At 37.3% G+C, this 16,735-nt stretch overlaps 1 protein-coding gene across 8 annotated transcripts in view; it reads right to left on the reverse strand.

The window, feature by feature from the left end:
• Positions 1-16,735, reverse strand: part of KLF12 (Kruppel like factor 12) — a 591,277-nt gene that overhangs the window by 360,558 nt on the left and 213,984 nt on the right. The window contains exon 1 of one of the 8 annotated variants that reach the window (XM_038569739.1): positions 4,314-4,336. The exons of the other annotated variants lie outside the window; for them this stretch is intronic. The gene's annotated coding sequence lies outside the window, so the exon portion shown is untranslated. Of the gene's footprint in view, positions 1-4,313; positions 4,337-16,735 lie in introns of those variants that run through there. 8 annotated transcript variants of the gene reach the window in all.

Below are 16,735 nucleotides of genomic sequence, written 5' to 3' on the forward strand. Positions count from 1 at the left end.
TGTTTGTTGGTAGTTTTTTTTAAGGCCTGCTTTCATTGCTCACTTGTCATTCTACTTACAGTAAGGATTAATAACACTGCATATGGTGTGTGATGAATAAGAAATCCAACTTATATGGCACTAGGTGTAAAATTATGCAGTATATCCCTTTGAGTGTATAAGAATCCTATTTAACATGAAGTTTCCTACACAGAAAGAAGTGAAACTTATTCAAGTATTTGCCATGCTTTAGTCTACAAATAGGATCAGAAAAGTAATCTGTGAAAATGAAAATTGTGCTACCCAACCATATTGTCAAACTAAAAAAAATGTTCTTTCAAAGTTACCGTCAATTACAACTCATCAAAAATCTACCCAACCAAAAAGCCAAGATGACCATAATTTGTTTTGGCTTTAATTCTACACGTAAAGAGGAGTGGAAAAATATTTAGAAGCCACGTCTGCCTCCTCTGGGAAGGAAGGGGAGTGAAATTTAACTCTGTGTAACAGAAGTCTGCATTCTTCCCCCTCCTTTACTAGCTCCTTTACTGTGGAGCTAGTAAAGAAGAAGGGAAACAGAAGAGTTGGAAAGTCTTGTCTTTACATGAGCAAAAGGAAGTCCAGAACTAGGTCTGGTCACCAGGGCCAGAAAAAAGTTGTAGTGCTCTGCATGACTTAAAAGCTCAAAATAATTTTTTTTAAGTTGCTGGGAGCCATTCATGAGAGCAAGAAAGAGGATTACAGACCATGATGGGCTGTCCGGTACAAGCTGTTGAATCCTGAGGAGGGAATTGTAAAAAACATGGTCCAATTTCAAGATTTTTTGTTCCCAAACTTTTAACTTTTCTATTCCCCTTATCTTCATAAAGCTAAAGCTAGCTCCACATGGTCTTTGCAATTAAAAAAAAAAAAAAAAAAAAAAAAGGCCAGGGCAAGGGGTTGTGTGCATGTGTAGGTAGGTATAAAGTGCAACAGGGGCAGCCAGTTCTCAAGATGCAGAGCTGAGGGGCCACCTGTCCACAACCCCCACCCCATCCCCGTAAAGCAGGAGAAAACTCTGACTTCCCCCCATTACTTGTGAAAAGGTGCTAATTCTACTGGACTCTGAGGGAGCAAGTTACAGTAGGTTTTGGTACCCAAAAAAAGATTTAAAGCAGTCAAAAGGGTGGCTACCATGAGGTCTTTTAAAACTAGAACACTCAGGGGATGCCTGGGTGACTCAGTGGTTGAGTGTCTGCCTTCGGCTCAAGGCATGATCCAAGGGTCCTGGGATCGAGTCCTGAATCAGGCTCCCCACAGGGAGCCTGCTTCACCCTCTGCCTAGGTCTCTGCGTCTCTCTCTGTGTCTCTCATGAATAAATAAATAAAATCTTACAACAAACAAACAACCAGAACACACAGGATAAGTTGTATTATCTATCAATGAAGAAGATAATTTTCAAGGTATGTCAGTGAGTTGCCTCCACCTCTTAAACAAGAGGAGCAAATTATTTTAAATTGACATAAAAATTCAAAAATTAGGGACGCCTGTGTGGCTCAGCAATTGAGCATCTGCCTTCGGCTCAGGGTGGGATCCCGGGATCAAAGATCAAGTCCCACATTGGGTTTCGCTGTGGGGAACCTGCTTCTCCCTCTGCCTCTCTCTGTGCGTGTGTGTCTCTCATGAATAAATTAAATCTTTTAAAAAATTCAAAAATTATTAGAGATAACTTCATCAAAGTAATTTTTGCTATACGTCAGAGAAATCAGGAAAAATAAAAGAGAATGATAATATGCAAAAGGAAAAGAGAAAGATGAATGATTAAAAGGAAGGAAGCCACAGAGGTACAATGAGGGGGAAGGAGATGATATGGAGACACAGGAAGAGAGAAAAATCAAAACATGAAATAAAGAGTAGTTTAATTAACTCTAGGTCATTTTTGATCAGTTTCTTAGAATACAGTTTTCTTTTTTTTTTTAATTTTTATTTATTTATGATAGTCACAGAGAGAGAGAGAGAGGCAGAGACACAGGCAGAGGGAGAAGCAGGCTCCATGCACCGGGAGCCCGACATGGGATTCGATCCCGGGTCTCCAGGATCGCACCCTGGGCCAAAGGCAGGCGCTAAAACCGCTGTGTCACCCAGGGATCCCAAGCCTCAGTTTTCATCTGTAAAACAGATGCAAAGAAATGTATCTTATAATGTTATCATCATTTAAATAATACCTACAAAGGTAACATCTAAAAATATATGAAAGTGTGTGCATATCCATACACAAGCCCCAAGTAAGATGAAGAAGAAGGAGACGGAATGAATCTGAACATACAAAATGACCATGAACGAAACTGCTACTATGGTCTTGGAACTGTCAGTCTTATTATCTACTCTCTTTGAAATGTCCATTGATCCCTATTCACAGGTTTTCACTTCTTGAACTTTATTCCTCAAAGAACATGTATTTCAGCCCACTAGAAGGAAAATTATTTTCCAGTATACAGGGGTGAGGGCAGTGGGCAAATCTAGACCTTGGTCCCTTGTGTACCTGACACATTGAAAATGAATCTTTCAAATGATTGATATTTGAAGGATATGGTACAACAAAGTAACAGTATTAGTCATCGTAACAACAGTCCACATTTATTTTGCTCTTTGTACAAACCTCGCACCACACTAAAGCATTCAAAATCTATTCTTTCAAAACATCACCATCAACCTTTTAGATTGGTTCTGTCATTAAGTTCATCTTACAAATGAGGAGAATAAGGCACAAATATGTTAAGTCATTTGCCCAGGGCCCCACAGCAATAATGGGTGAGTTAGATTTCAAGCCCAGCTTTTAAAAACTAGACCAAATTTCACAAATCCTCAACTATTTTCTAACGTGTCAGAGTAAGAATAAATTACATCCCAAAAAGCTTAATGTAATAACATTGCAGTTTTTCTTCATTTCCTCCCAAAATGGCAAGTCTATTACTGGACATACAGTAACTTTCAATTAGAGCCCTTCATCTCATTTCCATGATACTTCCTAGACTGTGAGATTTGGGGGAAGAAAGGCACTTTTGGGTCTCAGTTTCTTCATCTGGAATTGGGAAGGTTCCAAATAATGACCCAAATTTCATCAATAGAAAATTATTCTGCAATCCTTCCCCCACCTTCCTAGTAATCCCAAGGCCACTCTGACCTTTTTCCTGCTGAAACATGATGGAAAGCTCTGAAAACAATGCCTTTTTGGAATAGTGTGAAAAAGCATTCACCTAATAAAGGTTACTTTACTCCGAATTCACGCTGAATCAATCAAGGCCATGTACTCTTTCATACCTTGACTATATGGGAGAGCTTTGTTAAACTTTTAAGTGTTAGTGAATAAGAAACATTAAAGGTTGTGTCTTTTTCACTAAAAATGTTAAGAAGCAAACAGGAGCTCTGTATGTTTTAGTAATATAGAAACACCTTTGCCAAATACTTTGGCTTTTTCTTTCTTTCTTTCCCTTTTTTTTTTTTTTTTTTTTCTTCAGTAGGACTTGTTATTCAGAATGAAAGTGCCAGCAGAATCTTCCTCAGTTGTCTGAGACTGTGGTTACCCTACTTCTAATAAACAAGGCAGCTTCCTGTCTCTGGCCTCCCATTGCTCAATAGGGGTTGAATCATGGCAGCTTTCACAGTCATGACCCCTGAGTGCACTCATGCTAAAGAGTGTCTGCTTTGATTCGCTCCCTTTTGTAGCAAACAACTTATCAGAGAATACCTTATTTTTGGGATTTAGAATAGTTGCATCAGTGAAGCTGAAAAAGAGTTAATTTCTTATACTCAAACCCAGCATCTCATTATCTCTAAATCTGCCTCCATTTGGTAGCTATAGCTGGACTTTTTCTAAGTCTCTATAGGGATGAAGCTCTGTGTACACTTTTAGATGGTTTCGGAAGTGGTTAAAACAGCATCCCGTAGATGATTCTCTCATCGAATACTCACTTATGCTTTTCTGAAGGATCTTTAGTGACCGAGTCTACGGGCCAGAGTTCATCATTAGAAAATTAAAATGTATTTTGGGGTAAAACCATTGTTTTTTCCATAAGTGATAGTATATTCTCCCACTTTGGGCCTGTTCTGAAGTAATTTACTGTCCAGTGTGTTATTCCGTTTGTTTTCAACATACTGATAAATTATACATGATGTATGTCCCACTTCCTTTACTTTGTTCACAATCTCCTACAGGATTGTGTCAGCAAAAGGGCAGGCTTTGCAATTTGCGACCTTTCTGAATAAAAGAAAAAAAAAAAAAGAAAAAGAAACCATCTTGCTCTATAAACAAAAGATTTCGTCTCCAGCTTTCCACCATCCCCATTCTCCTTACCCATGGCAACCCATTCTGCTGGATAGTCTTGGCATCTTGATATTGAGACATTGAGACATCAGATAACCTGTAAAAGCTAAAAATCCTCTTCACCCTCCTTCTGCCTGGGCCATTACACAAGCCCTCATGCTTAGAGATGTCAGAGTCCCAGCCGGTGTGAAATGGTGATGCTGTCAGTCAGCAGGAAAATTTTCTGCTTCTGAAAACCTCTCTCTCAGAGCTTCCTCTGTGCGGCACCTCCAGCTGCCTTGGAGCACCGTGTCAGTGTATTAAAATAGCTCTGGACTGATGACTTCACGAGTTCTCACAAACAGGCCAGTTGGCACAACTCTCATGCAGTCTGCTTCTGATGGGAGGACATTTTTTCTTTCCCCACCACCCCTAATATGAATATTCAGTTTCATTTTGACTCTAGAGGAAGCCTCCTTTGTAAGGTGAAATTCAGCACAAACCTCATGCAAAAATTTCAAAAACCTGCAAAGAGGCCTAACTAAAAGAGCTAACCTATAGCCAAGATCAAGCATCCAGAGTCCATATTAGCATTTGTTATGCTAAACTTCAAGGGCATCAAAACTGCTGGGTATATCAGCCTTATATAATTTTTCCTTATTTCATTCATTTTAGGGCCAAATATCCTCCTGAAGAAGATTTGTGATAACTGATAATTTCTTTTTAAGTTCTATTTCTCATGTTTACTCCTTTTCCACAAGAAGGCTGGCTGGTGTAAGATATCATCAAAGTAAAAGCTAATTACCACTACACCTAATGATTAATACTTAAATGGTTTCTGAAATCTAAAAAAAAAAAAAAAAGTGTAAGGCATTCATGCAACGGAGAAGGCATTCTGTATTGAATTACCAAATTTTCTTATAATGTTTATAATTTTAACTTATAAAATTTTTCACTTCCTCTTATAGATACCACATGCTAGTAACAAAATACTCTATAGAAAAAAATAGGACCTTTTGATGTTCTGGCATCATAACTCAGTGCTACGTCCACACTGCACTTTGATTCCAAAAGAGAGCATTTAGATTAACTGCTTCAGTGCCCAATGGACACAAGATTTATTCCCGGAGAAAAAGCTCCCATATGATTGTATGGACACAGAGCTAATGAAATAATTTGGTTCACTGGTTTAAGATGGTTCCTCTAAAAGGGGTGCAATCACTGTTCCCAAAAGAGAGAAAAGCACTAACATTCTACTCCCACCACCCCTCAATTCCTCTGTGTCTGTCACAAATAGCATCTCAATGACACAGCCATCTTGCAAATAGGATGGTGGGAAATCACCTCCCTCCATCAGTCCCAAACAAAACATTACAAAGGAATCTTCAGAGAATACATGGGCACATATATGAGAATGAATTTTTAAAATGCAATTTACAATGATTTGTTCATTCCATTAATATTTGCTGAGTATCTAGCATGTGGCAAGTACTATCTACTGCCTTCAAGGATTTCACTCACTCAATCATTTTTAGTTAGGTATTATATAGCCACGTAGCCTTAACAAGATGAGACATAGATTGCTGCTATTTTTTTCTTTATGTTAATCCAATGATTTAGAAAATTTGATTTTGAGAGTATTAGCCAAGGAAGTATTAGATTCCCTTAATTATAAAAACCAGGGCCATTTTGGGCATAGTCCTGAAAAATAACCATGAAATTAGAGTTATTATGCCTCTCTCCTGCAGGAGCTAATAAACAAAGATACAATGGAGATTGTGAATGCTGAAAGGTCAACTATAAATGTCATTACAGATATAATGATTCACACAGTGATGGAATGAGCTAGGTAGTTTGTGACATCAAATTTCAAAACCATAAAGGACCTTAGAGCTAGTAGAGATCTCACTTTTTACTAATGATGCCTAGAATGATTGCGTGCTTTGTGCAAATTCACATAGAAATTGTTAATCTGGAATCAACTTAAGTTTTACTGATCCTGTGTTTTTCCAATCATACTACTCTGAGTCTAATAGTCTCTCTCTCACACACACACAGACACACACATACATTATATTACTATGTGTCCGAATCCTACACAAAAATGCATATGCATGCCTGCCTCTGATTTGTACACATACACTACAGTATTCTGTGTCTGATTCATACAAACACACAGACTGTATTACTTTGTTGGGTTCATACATACCCATACACACATATACATTCCTCTACTCTTGACACCCACATGTATATACATGTACACTATACTACTCTGTATCTGATTCATATGCATACATGTGCACATATATGCATACATCATACAACTTACAACTTTATACAACTTACTCATATATATATATATCATTGTTTTGCATCATATATACATACACACTTTACACTGTGTATTTGATTTATATGCACATTCTATATATTGGTATACTAAAATGTATAACAATATATCATATTCAGGAAAAACCAAAAACAATATATCATGTTCATATTCGAAACATTTTTTTCAAAGCAAGAAGTTCAAATGTGAAAGACATTTTGGGGGCTATTTCAAAGGTATTATAATTTATATTAAGTAGTAATTTATCTGGACTCTCATTTACCTCTATCAGAGTTTCTATGGACTATACAAGAAATGACACATATCTAGGTATATATGATGATATGGAAATCTGGTGAGCCCTTAGAGTATCCATTTGCATGAAAACTTCTGTTTTTTGGCTCAAGGATAAAGATTTTAGTATTGTGTTTAGTATTGTGTTACACTGCATTCCATATTGATGGGGTGAGGACGTATGCACAGCCACCAGAGATGAAGAACAGTATTATGCATCTTTGCTTTAGCACAAATTTCCAATTTCTGAATCCATAAAGCAGTGCAGGAGTGATGTGGAAAAAGTGTCTGAGCTACATGGCTTAGGAGCAAAAGCTACAGAGTGACCTAAAGGAACATTCCCCCAAGGGCTGACATTACAAAGAGTTCCAACGATCCTTCTAGATAAACAAAATTAGGGTTCCTACTGGAGTTATAATCAGTAATGGTGAGACCCTCTCAGAAGTTTTACAAAGAGAGGACAGAAGCACCAAGAGACTGAAATGGAGGGGATTCTTCATAACAATTAAGTGATGCTATGATTCATCAGTTCACATACAATGGCCCTGAATATCTATGGATAAGGTCTTCAAAATACCTCTATTTATTTTCTTAGAGCTGTGTGCTTCCTTTTTTGGAATAATATCCCATATTTTTTAAGAGTTGACTAGTGATCTGAATGCAGGCTGAAATGGAGGAGACTCTTCACGGTAATCAGCTGATGGACAGATTCGTCAGTACACAGAAGATGGCCCTGAGGACCCAACCCTTAGAAGAGATTTTTTTTAAAGGGGCTGGAAGTCCTGCAAGATGGAGGTAGGTGCACAAACAAAAAATGTGGGTTGTTTTAAGTGATGAGGCCTATCCACAGTCACAGTCTAGGAATCCCTCATGGACCCAGAGAGGACACTGAGCAGAGGAGACGACTATGAAGAGGAAATGGAGATGCCTGCATGGTGGGGAGTGTTCAGACTGTACTGTGTTATTCTCAAAAAGTCTACTGAAGCAGATGGCAAATATTTTGAACACTTGCTTTCTTAAGCTACTTGCTCTAATAGTCCAGTATGCTTTTTTTAAAATCCATCAATAGCTTTCCTTTATTATGAAATACAGTCATTACCAACTCATACACATTATGTTGAAAGAGCCGATATAGTCCAAGTATAAGGTACTGCCTTTACAATCATTTTAGAGAAGAGTCTCATTGTTTTAATTAACATAGAAAAACAAAAAACCACACTAAGGAAATGGTAATGCAATCTGAGCATATACCTCTTGGTATCAGGAAGGAGAGTCTCACCAAACACTGAAAAAATCAAAACCAGCTGCTCTTTGAGAAAAAAGTCCTGCCAAACCAGAGAACACCATCACCCCAACCTAGAAGACACTCTAATAGGTTCCTAGTTAACTCTTAAAAATAGGGCATTATTCCAAAATAGGAAACATGGAGCTTTAAGAAAAAAACCATAGGTACTTTGAAGACCATGGTAAAGACCTTATCCATAGCTCAAGATAAACATCTGCTACGGATCCAAATGACCAAGCCCTGTGTAGACCTCTTAAGGGACACAATCAGAGGGGACACAAATAGCTAACTGCTTCTCAAAAACTGGGATGAGAGCCCTGTCAAGGAATATAAGAAAACACTAAAAAAATTAGCAGGTCAAGACAAACTAATCATCAGGCCTGACATGAAGGAATTTGTGAGTAACCTCTCAAAGTGGTTTAAAAAAAAAAATTGCTTAAAAAGATAAAATCTTTGGAAATAAAGTAAGACCTTCTGTAAACACCTATTTTAGATGAGAAGAGGAGGAGGAAATGAGAGAGAGAGAGAGAGAGAGACTCAGTAACTGTTTCCTTGGTCTTTATCAGGAAAAGTATTAAGAACACTGCAAATACAACTTATATTTTGAAACAGGTTGCAGGAACTAAATCGTGATTAACTTAAGGAAAAGTCTAAATCTGATTATTAAACTAGATATAACAAAAATCTGATTGGTATTATCACAGAGTTAAAGACTCAAGTGGGGATCTCTGGGTGGCGCAGCGGTTTAGCGCCTGCCTTTGGCCCAGGGCGCGATCCTGGAGACCCGGGATCGAATCCCACATCAGGCTCCCGGTGCATGGAGCCTGCTTCTCCCTCTGCCTGTGTCTCTGCCTCTCTCTCTCTCTGTGACTATCATAAATAAATAAAAGTTAAAAAAAAAAAAAAGACTCAAGTAATTTGTAAACTGTTGGCTAACATAAAATTTTAATTACGAGCAGCCACTACACAGAGATGCTAACAGGGTGCCCAGCCACAGAACTATCAAAATAAAGGCCTTCCAAATATTGAAGAAACAACATATTGAGGGACAAAAATAAACAGGAATTAATGATAGAATATGGTTGAGCACTCACTCTACCTGAAAGCAATCAAAGACTAGTTTTAAAAATCACATTTTGCCATGGTTACAGCAGTAGACAAATGACCAAGAAACAGACATATAAGCATGAGGGCTTCCGGTAGACAGGTGCTCAAAGTGGTCTTATTTAACATTTTTATAAATGATGTGGATGAGAAAATGCACAGGAAAGCAAAAAGTTTGTATTAAATTTTTCTAGTTACAAAAATGCAACATAACAGAGATAACCATCCTTTCAGTATCAATCTGACAAACGTGGTACAATGCTTTTAACCAACTTCCACTTAACCAACTGTCCAGATTAACCAATGGTCTCCTTCCTTTTGTTCATACTGACTGATGCACCTGGAATGTTCCAACCAGTGGGCTCCTTCCTGAGCAAACTGAGTACCCTTACTGCAATCAACTGAACTAATTTGTAGTAAGAGCATATTTGATCCTAAATCTGTTTATGCAGTTTACACCTTATTATAATGTGATTTTATTGTCTTATTACTTAAGTGAAATAGGATGAAATGATGCATAGTATCTGTTCCTATAAAGTTGAATGCCTCGAAAATTTTCAAAGATTAGTTCATAAAAAATATAATTTTTAAAAACTGGCATCAAATATGGTACAGGCATCATAACTGTACAACAATGGGAAGAATAAACCATAAATAATGGCAAAAGTATGTCCAAGTTTTTACTTCAAAAAAAATCTGAATAGACAACCCACTATGTGTTTAATTTTGGTAAGAAACACTGAACCCATCTGTGGATCCATACTGGAAAAAAAGGTTTGTCAAAAACAATGTATTTATAAGTTGTACATTTGAGTAAAGTATTTAAGATATGTATACATCATTTTATGTTCCTCTACTGTTACAACTTTTTTGACTAAATGACCAACTATTGAATTTTATTTCTCTCATTGATAAGGCTACACGGTATTTATTAGTATGCCTACTTTGTATCAACCATTATGATAGGGACTATGGATACAAAGAAGAAGGTTTTAGCCCTCCAAAATGCCAAAATTTAATGGGATAGAAGGACATGCTAACAAATAATAGCAACTATTATACTAAGCATCATAAGGGGCACCTGGGTAGCTTAGTCAGTTAAGCATCTGACTCTCCATCTCAGTCCAGGTCTTGATCTCAGGGTTGTCAGTTTAAGCCCCACATTGGGCTCCACACTGGATGTAAAGCCTACTTTAAAAAAATGAAAATACTAAGCATCCTAAGTAAATGTTTAAGTGTTGAAAAAAACAACAAAAAATGAGCTTAGTCTAGAGAGCAGTATGGTCTGTGATAATTCAGATGGGGCCAGAAGAGTGAGTGCAGGCGACTGTATTAAAGTGAGAAGGCTCATTCTGACAGCACATGTGCAAAAGCTGGGGCATGCTAAGCAGCACCAGGGCTCCCCAGACACCACAAGTTCCCAAACTGTGAAAAGACTGGAAAGAGAGGGTGGGTGCTGTATCATGAGGGACAAAGTTACCGGAGTTCCAGACCATAAATTATGGGGAATCATATTTTAAACAAAAGAATGACAGTCATACTTGTATTTCGGCAAAGCATGTTTTCTAAACAGTTTAGAAAATGAATGAAAGTAATACAAGAAGACCTCAGTTATGAGAATCTGAAAATAGTCTACTGATAAAATAAAACAACAGAACAATACTCAGGAGGTGACATCAGCCTGACTGAGGAGAGATCCAAGGAGTGAGTGATAATGAGTCAAAAACTGAGAGCCAAGGTTTGAGAATTCAGCAACTGACAAAGATGTATGAACAAAAATAGGAAATGACGGCATTTTGAAGAAATAATATAGTTTTGAACATGACGACTTTGAAATGCTATTATATATCCACATGGAGTATTTAATAGAAAGTCTGCCATCTAGGTTTTGCAATCAAGAGGTGAAGATGTCTTTTTAGGATTCATGACTGTGTGAAGAGAATTTGAAGATGCAGAAATAAACAGGCACACTAAGAAAGGAGAGAGAGAGAGAGAAGAAACACTTCTGAGTATCACCTTTAGGGCCAAAAAGAAAAGGAATAACCCATATAGGAGACTAAGAATTAACCAAAAGGAAGAAGCAGGAACATGGGAATAGTATGAGAAGGGAATTTAAGAATTATTTAACCACATCAAATGTAAAAGCGAGGTCAAATAAGACCACTAATGAGGGCAGCCCTGGTGGCGCAGTGGTTTAGCACAGACTGCAGCCTGGGGTGTGGTCCTGGAGACCCTGGATCAAGTCCCACATCAGGCTCCGTGCATGGAACCTGCTTCTCCCTCTGTGTCTCTGCCTCTCTCTCTGTGTGTGTCTCTATGAATAAATAAATAAAATCTTAAAAAAAAAAAAGAAAGACCACTAATGAAACCACTGTATTTTATTAACAAAAGAAGTTTGAGCCTGGTAGCAGGTGCGAAGTTTAGGTACCTTAAGTGGGAGTATGAATTCGAAGATAAAGATGTAGAAACAAGTTGTTTTAAGAAGCTGTCCTATAACTGAAGAAAAAGAGAGAGGATTCTTCCTTAAGAATGGAACAAAGTAAAGGAAAAAGTTGTTTGGGTTTTTTTTTAGATGATGAAACTTTAGAAATTCTTATCAGTTCAGAAGTCAATGGAGATGAAAATGAGCAGGGAGACGTGGTGAGGGCACTAACCTCAGAGAAGCCAGGAAGGAACCAGATTCTAAGAGGACCACTGTCAGGACAGTCCCAATCCAAAGGAACTCACCTGCCTCGGAGCTGGAAGGAAGAAGGTGGATAGAACTAGACAGTGATAGGACCACAAACCAGTCACGTGAGAAGCTGAAGAAGTTCTTGACCTATAGACCCCTATATTGTTTCAGTGACCAAAAGAATGGCCTTTTTTTTTTTTTTTTTTTTTGGTAGAAAGAATGAGAACAGCAATGAAGTTTTAAAACTCTCCCTGTGGGCAATACAGGGGACCTCTTGAGGCTCTGGGAGTGGGTCTGAAATATTTCCCTTATAGATAAGTAAAAGATCATTCAGGTCATGATGGAAAAATTATCAGTTTATATGTTTATAGGATCATGGATGACAAGTTACTAATAAACTCAGGGCCCCAAAGTCACTATGAACAACTCACAGAAGACATTTTTCTAATATACTCTTAACCACATAAAATAGCAACAAAACATAAACATAAGCCAAAGAGAACTGAAATTAAAAACATACATTACCTTTGCAGAGTTGTGATGCTCTACATAGTATTAACCACCAGACCTTACTAAAGACATGTTAAAGATGACACCTAATTACAATTTAATGATTACGACAATGCAGGAGGGCTAGGTGTTTTGGTATAGAAACGTAAGCCAAATAAATTGCCATTGATTTTATAATACAATTTCTCCATCTAATCCTGACAGAAGTACACCCAGGTATATCACATTAAAACCTGAGAGAAATATAAATAACCTATAGAAAAGGAAATATCACTTCTTTATGTGGCAGTTAGTAAACCTACATAAAATAACTCCTTAATCTGTGGGAGTAAACTTTTGAATTGCATAAAGTTTAAAAAATTAATGGATAGCAAACTGAAATGGATTTAATAGAAACAAATAGTTTAAGAAATTAACTGTGGGAACTATGCTAAAAGGTCAATCACATCAGGGCGCTATCAGAGATAGGACTCTCCTTGGCTGGTCATGAGTTTGACCCTGTATAGTTATTTTATCCTAAATTGATGCTGATGGAGAAGAATGAGAACTCTTCATGTATTAAGAAAAGAATGTAAAATACAATGTTAATCTAATAAATACATGTATTTCTCAAATTTGCCTTTCCCTTGGAACTAGACAATCTACCACAGAAACTTACATTACAGAATGAAAATGCAGGGGTAGGGCTCAACCTTCTCAACTCCACCTGAGTTCTCTCTCTGTAAAGGAAACTTCCCCTGGAAATAAAAATTTACCTGGAAATAAAAAGATGAGAGCAGATCTATGCTACCTATCTTCTCACGAAAATACATTCCACCTTTATTATTACTTAACTGTTTGCACATTATCATGCTTTTATTTTTTTTTTAATTTTTTTATTTATTTATGATGGGGGGAGGGGGGCAGAGGGAGAAGCAGGCTCTAATCTGGGAGCCCAACGTGGGACTGGATCCTGGGTCTCCAGGATCACACCCTGGGCCTGAAGGCGGCGCTCAACCGCTGGGCCACCTGGGCTGCCCATGCTTTTCTTTTAGACCTGTTGGCACTTAACAGAATCTGGCATAGGGTAGATGCTAATTAAAAAGAAAACTTAGGGCACGGGAGTGAGAAACATGAGTAAAAGTGACCAAAAGGTACAAATTTCCAGTTATAAGATAAACAAGTCCTGGGGATGCTAACATATAGCACCGTGCCTATAGTTTAAAATACCATAATTGTATATTCAAAAGTTGCTAAGAGATCTTTGAAGTTCTCCCCACAAGAAAAATATGTGTTAACTACATGTGGTGAGGATGTTAACTATACTTATTGTGATGATCATTTCACAGTATACATAAATGTTGAATCATTATGTTGTACACCTGAAATTAATATGCTATATCAATTATATCTCAACACTTTTAAAGAAAAGTTAAAATATTATGATAAAAAATGAAAGCATGGGCATTATAAAAAAAATACATGAAGTTTCAGGCAACTCCTGATCACTACCATTTCCAAGATATTCACAGAAGATATATAAATTTATATAAAAGATTACTCTCCTTAACTATCTACAAGAAACTATAAAACATAATATGTAAAAATAGCATATTATTGCTATAGTGCAAGTTCCAATTTTTGAAACTTTCTTGTTCTGAAATTAGCATGTGTGTTATCACACATTTAAGAGTAACTGATATGACATGTATTTAGCTGGATTTTTTTTAACTTAGGGATTCTAATCACATGATTTCAAAATACAAGATTTTTTAAAGGGGTCAAATACCATGGACTGAGGGTAGTAATGTTGACCTTTGCAATTCCATAAACCTTTCTGAGACATTTCTGAGACATAGGAAGTTCCAAATCCTGCTCAACATTGCTTAAGGAAATGCTTTGTTCAGGCAGTTTTTAGAGAAAACAGTCAATAACCATGCTTGTGCCTTTGAATTCAGCTGCACCAGCTGCTAACTTAATGACACTGAAATTAGGAAGCTTTGTTCTAATGGTGGCCACAGAGGCTCCTTTGGTATACTTATATTTCCCAAACAAACCAAATCTTTTTTTAAAAGGCACACACCAATACACACATGTCCAGAGAATAAATTACTAGTAAAATGAAGTAAGTCAAAGACCCCAAATATAAAGTGCAAGAATTCAGGAGGGCATGCTATGTGAGGAGAGAACTACTTCAACGCCTAAACTTCAATTACTTGATTTTAAAAGCAGAACGTATTTCTTCAAATATTTTCCTAAGAACATGGGGTCTGCTTTGATTCTGGTCAACACTATTCAATACTGCATGGATAATTTAATAATATTAAGAGTGGCATCAAAGCTGCAACAAGAAGTAATGTGTTGCTAAACCTTGCAATCTTTCTTCCTCCATTTTAGACCTCCATTAGAAGCACCACAGCAAGATTCATCACCCAGCTTTGCGTATCTGTTTATTCACATTCAGAAGGTATTTTCCACACGCTGAGAGGCGGCAAAAAGTACAAAAGACTCAAGTAAAAACAAAATCACTGATTCAAAACTAAAAATACTGTGTCTTCTGCTGTTTTCTCATTCTTAAATATTGGGGGTGGGGGGTGGCATGCATGCAGATGCATGCACGTGGATACTTTGCTACCTGTAGGTACTTTTTTCCAATAAATCAACTCTGAAATATCGAAGCATAGGAGATGACCCAGTGAGAGTTTATAAACTGGTACAAGATCACCCTGTGTCCCCTCCCTTCCCTGCTCCCAGAAAACAAAATGGGCCATGGGACTGAACAGAAGACCTGGCAGTCACGCTGTACAAGTCCTCTGGGACAGCCTCCACTGACTTCCATCCCACGAGTCAGAGTGTCTCTTGTCTTTATGACCTAACTGGACTCTGAGCTTACCCAAAACTCAGGTATTGGTAGGACTCAGGTGAGTCTGTGGTACCTGGAGAAGTGAGATCTAAATTACTAGTGCTAACCAACTTTATCCCGACGGCTTAAACTTGGCTAGATTTGGGATGCCCCTGAATTTAACAGGGAAGCAGACAAATGAGGAAGTGACAGGCCATGCTTGGAATGTTCCTGGATATCAGAAAGGCATAATTTTTACACAGGATTTGAGGCACAGCAGAGCAGTATGCCAAGAGGGCTCAGGTGTGATTCTATTCAATTCAACAAATATTTATTATGCATCTTTTGCCAACTCAAATGTAAGAAGGATTCCAAATTGTATTTATATCCTCGGGATATAACACAACGCTGGAACAGACAGCAGGCACTTAATAAATATCGAAGAAAGGAAGAAACGGAAAAGAAATAAAAGGAAGGCAGGCAAATAAGGAACTTCTGCAGAGTAGGCATTTGCTAGTACTGAGGATACAAAGATGAACAATACTGCAAATGAGCTTCAGAGGTGCTAGCTAGAGATTTAATCAGGGTCTCCCCCTACCATTTTCTAATCCAGTTTTGATTTAATCAGCTCTTTTTCTTGAGACATCAGACAGATAAATGAAAGTTAAACTAGTTTGGAAAAATTAAGCTGCAGGCTTCTGTTGCTACAATTTTGAAAACAAGAAATTAAAACAAGTTTTAAACCCTGGCCACACATGAGAATCATGTAGGAAACTTAAATTTTGCCAGCCATTGGTACCTGGGTCCCGTGTGGGATTAAATTACCAATTAAATTACAATCTCCAAGGAGCAGGTAAAGGCACTACCATTTTAAATATGCATGTGATTCTAATCTGCATCAAATTATAAGAACCACTGCTCGGTAAATAATGGTTACATTTTTTTGCCCAGGATCCATTATGAACTTGGTAAGCTACAATAGAAATTTAACCTATATTTTAATAACCATGAGTATGTTGATAGCTTCTACAGCAATATATGAAATTCTTTTGTTTCAGCAAACATTATCTATTTTACCCTTCTGACCAAAAAAGGCAATGGAGAAACACTAGGACACTGACAAACCAAAAATTAAAAAAAAAAAAAAAAATGCTTTAGATATCCAGCTCAGCACACTGGCACAAAATGTCTCTAAATAGCTGAGAAATAATTGCAATATAATTAAAGGTGTTCAAACACATGATTCTGACATTAATTTGAAGATTACTTATTTTGTTAAAACTACCTATACTTTTTTTAAAAAGCAGCTCTATTCATAAAAGCCCAAAATTGAAAAGAACCAGGATGTTCCTAAATACTCCATTTTTAAACAGTAGGTTTTCTTACCTACTAAAATTTATTGTGGTGCATTGCACAATTCTGTGAATATACCAAACCTAATGAATTGTATACTTTA

The sequence above is a fragment of the Canis lupus genome, chromosome 22 (assembly GCF_011100685.1).
Source record: "Canis lupus familiaris isolate Mischka breed German Shepherd chromosome 22, alternate assembly UU_Cfam_GSD_1.0, whole genome shotgun sequence".
NCBI lineage: Eukaryota > Metazoa > Chordata > Mammalia > Carnivora > Canidae > Canis > Canis lupus.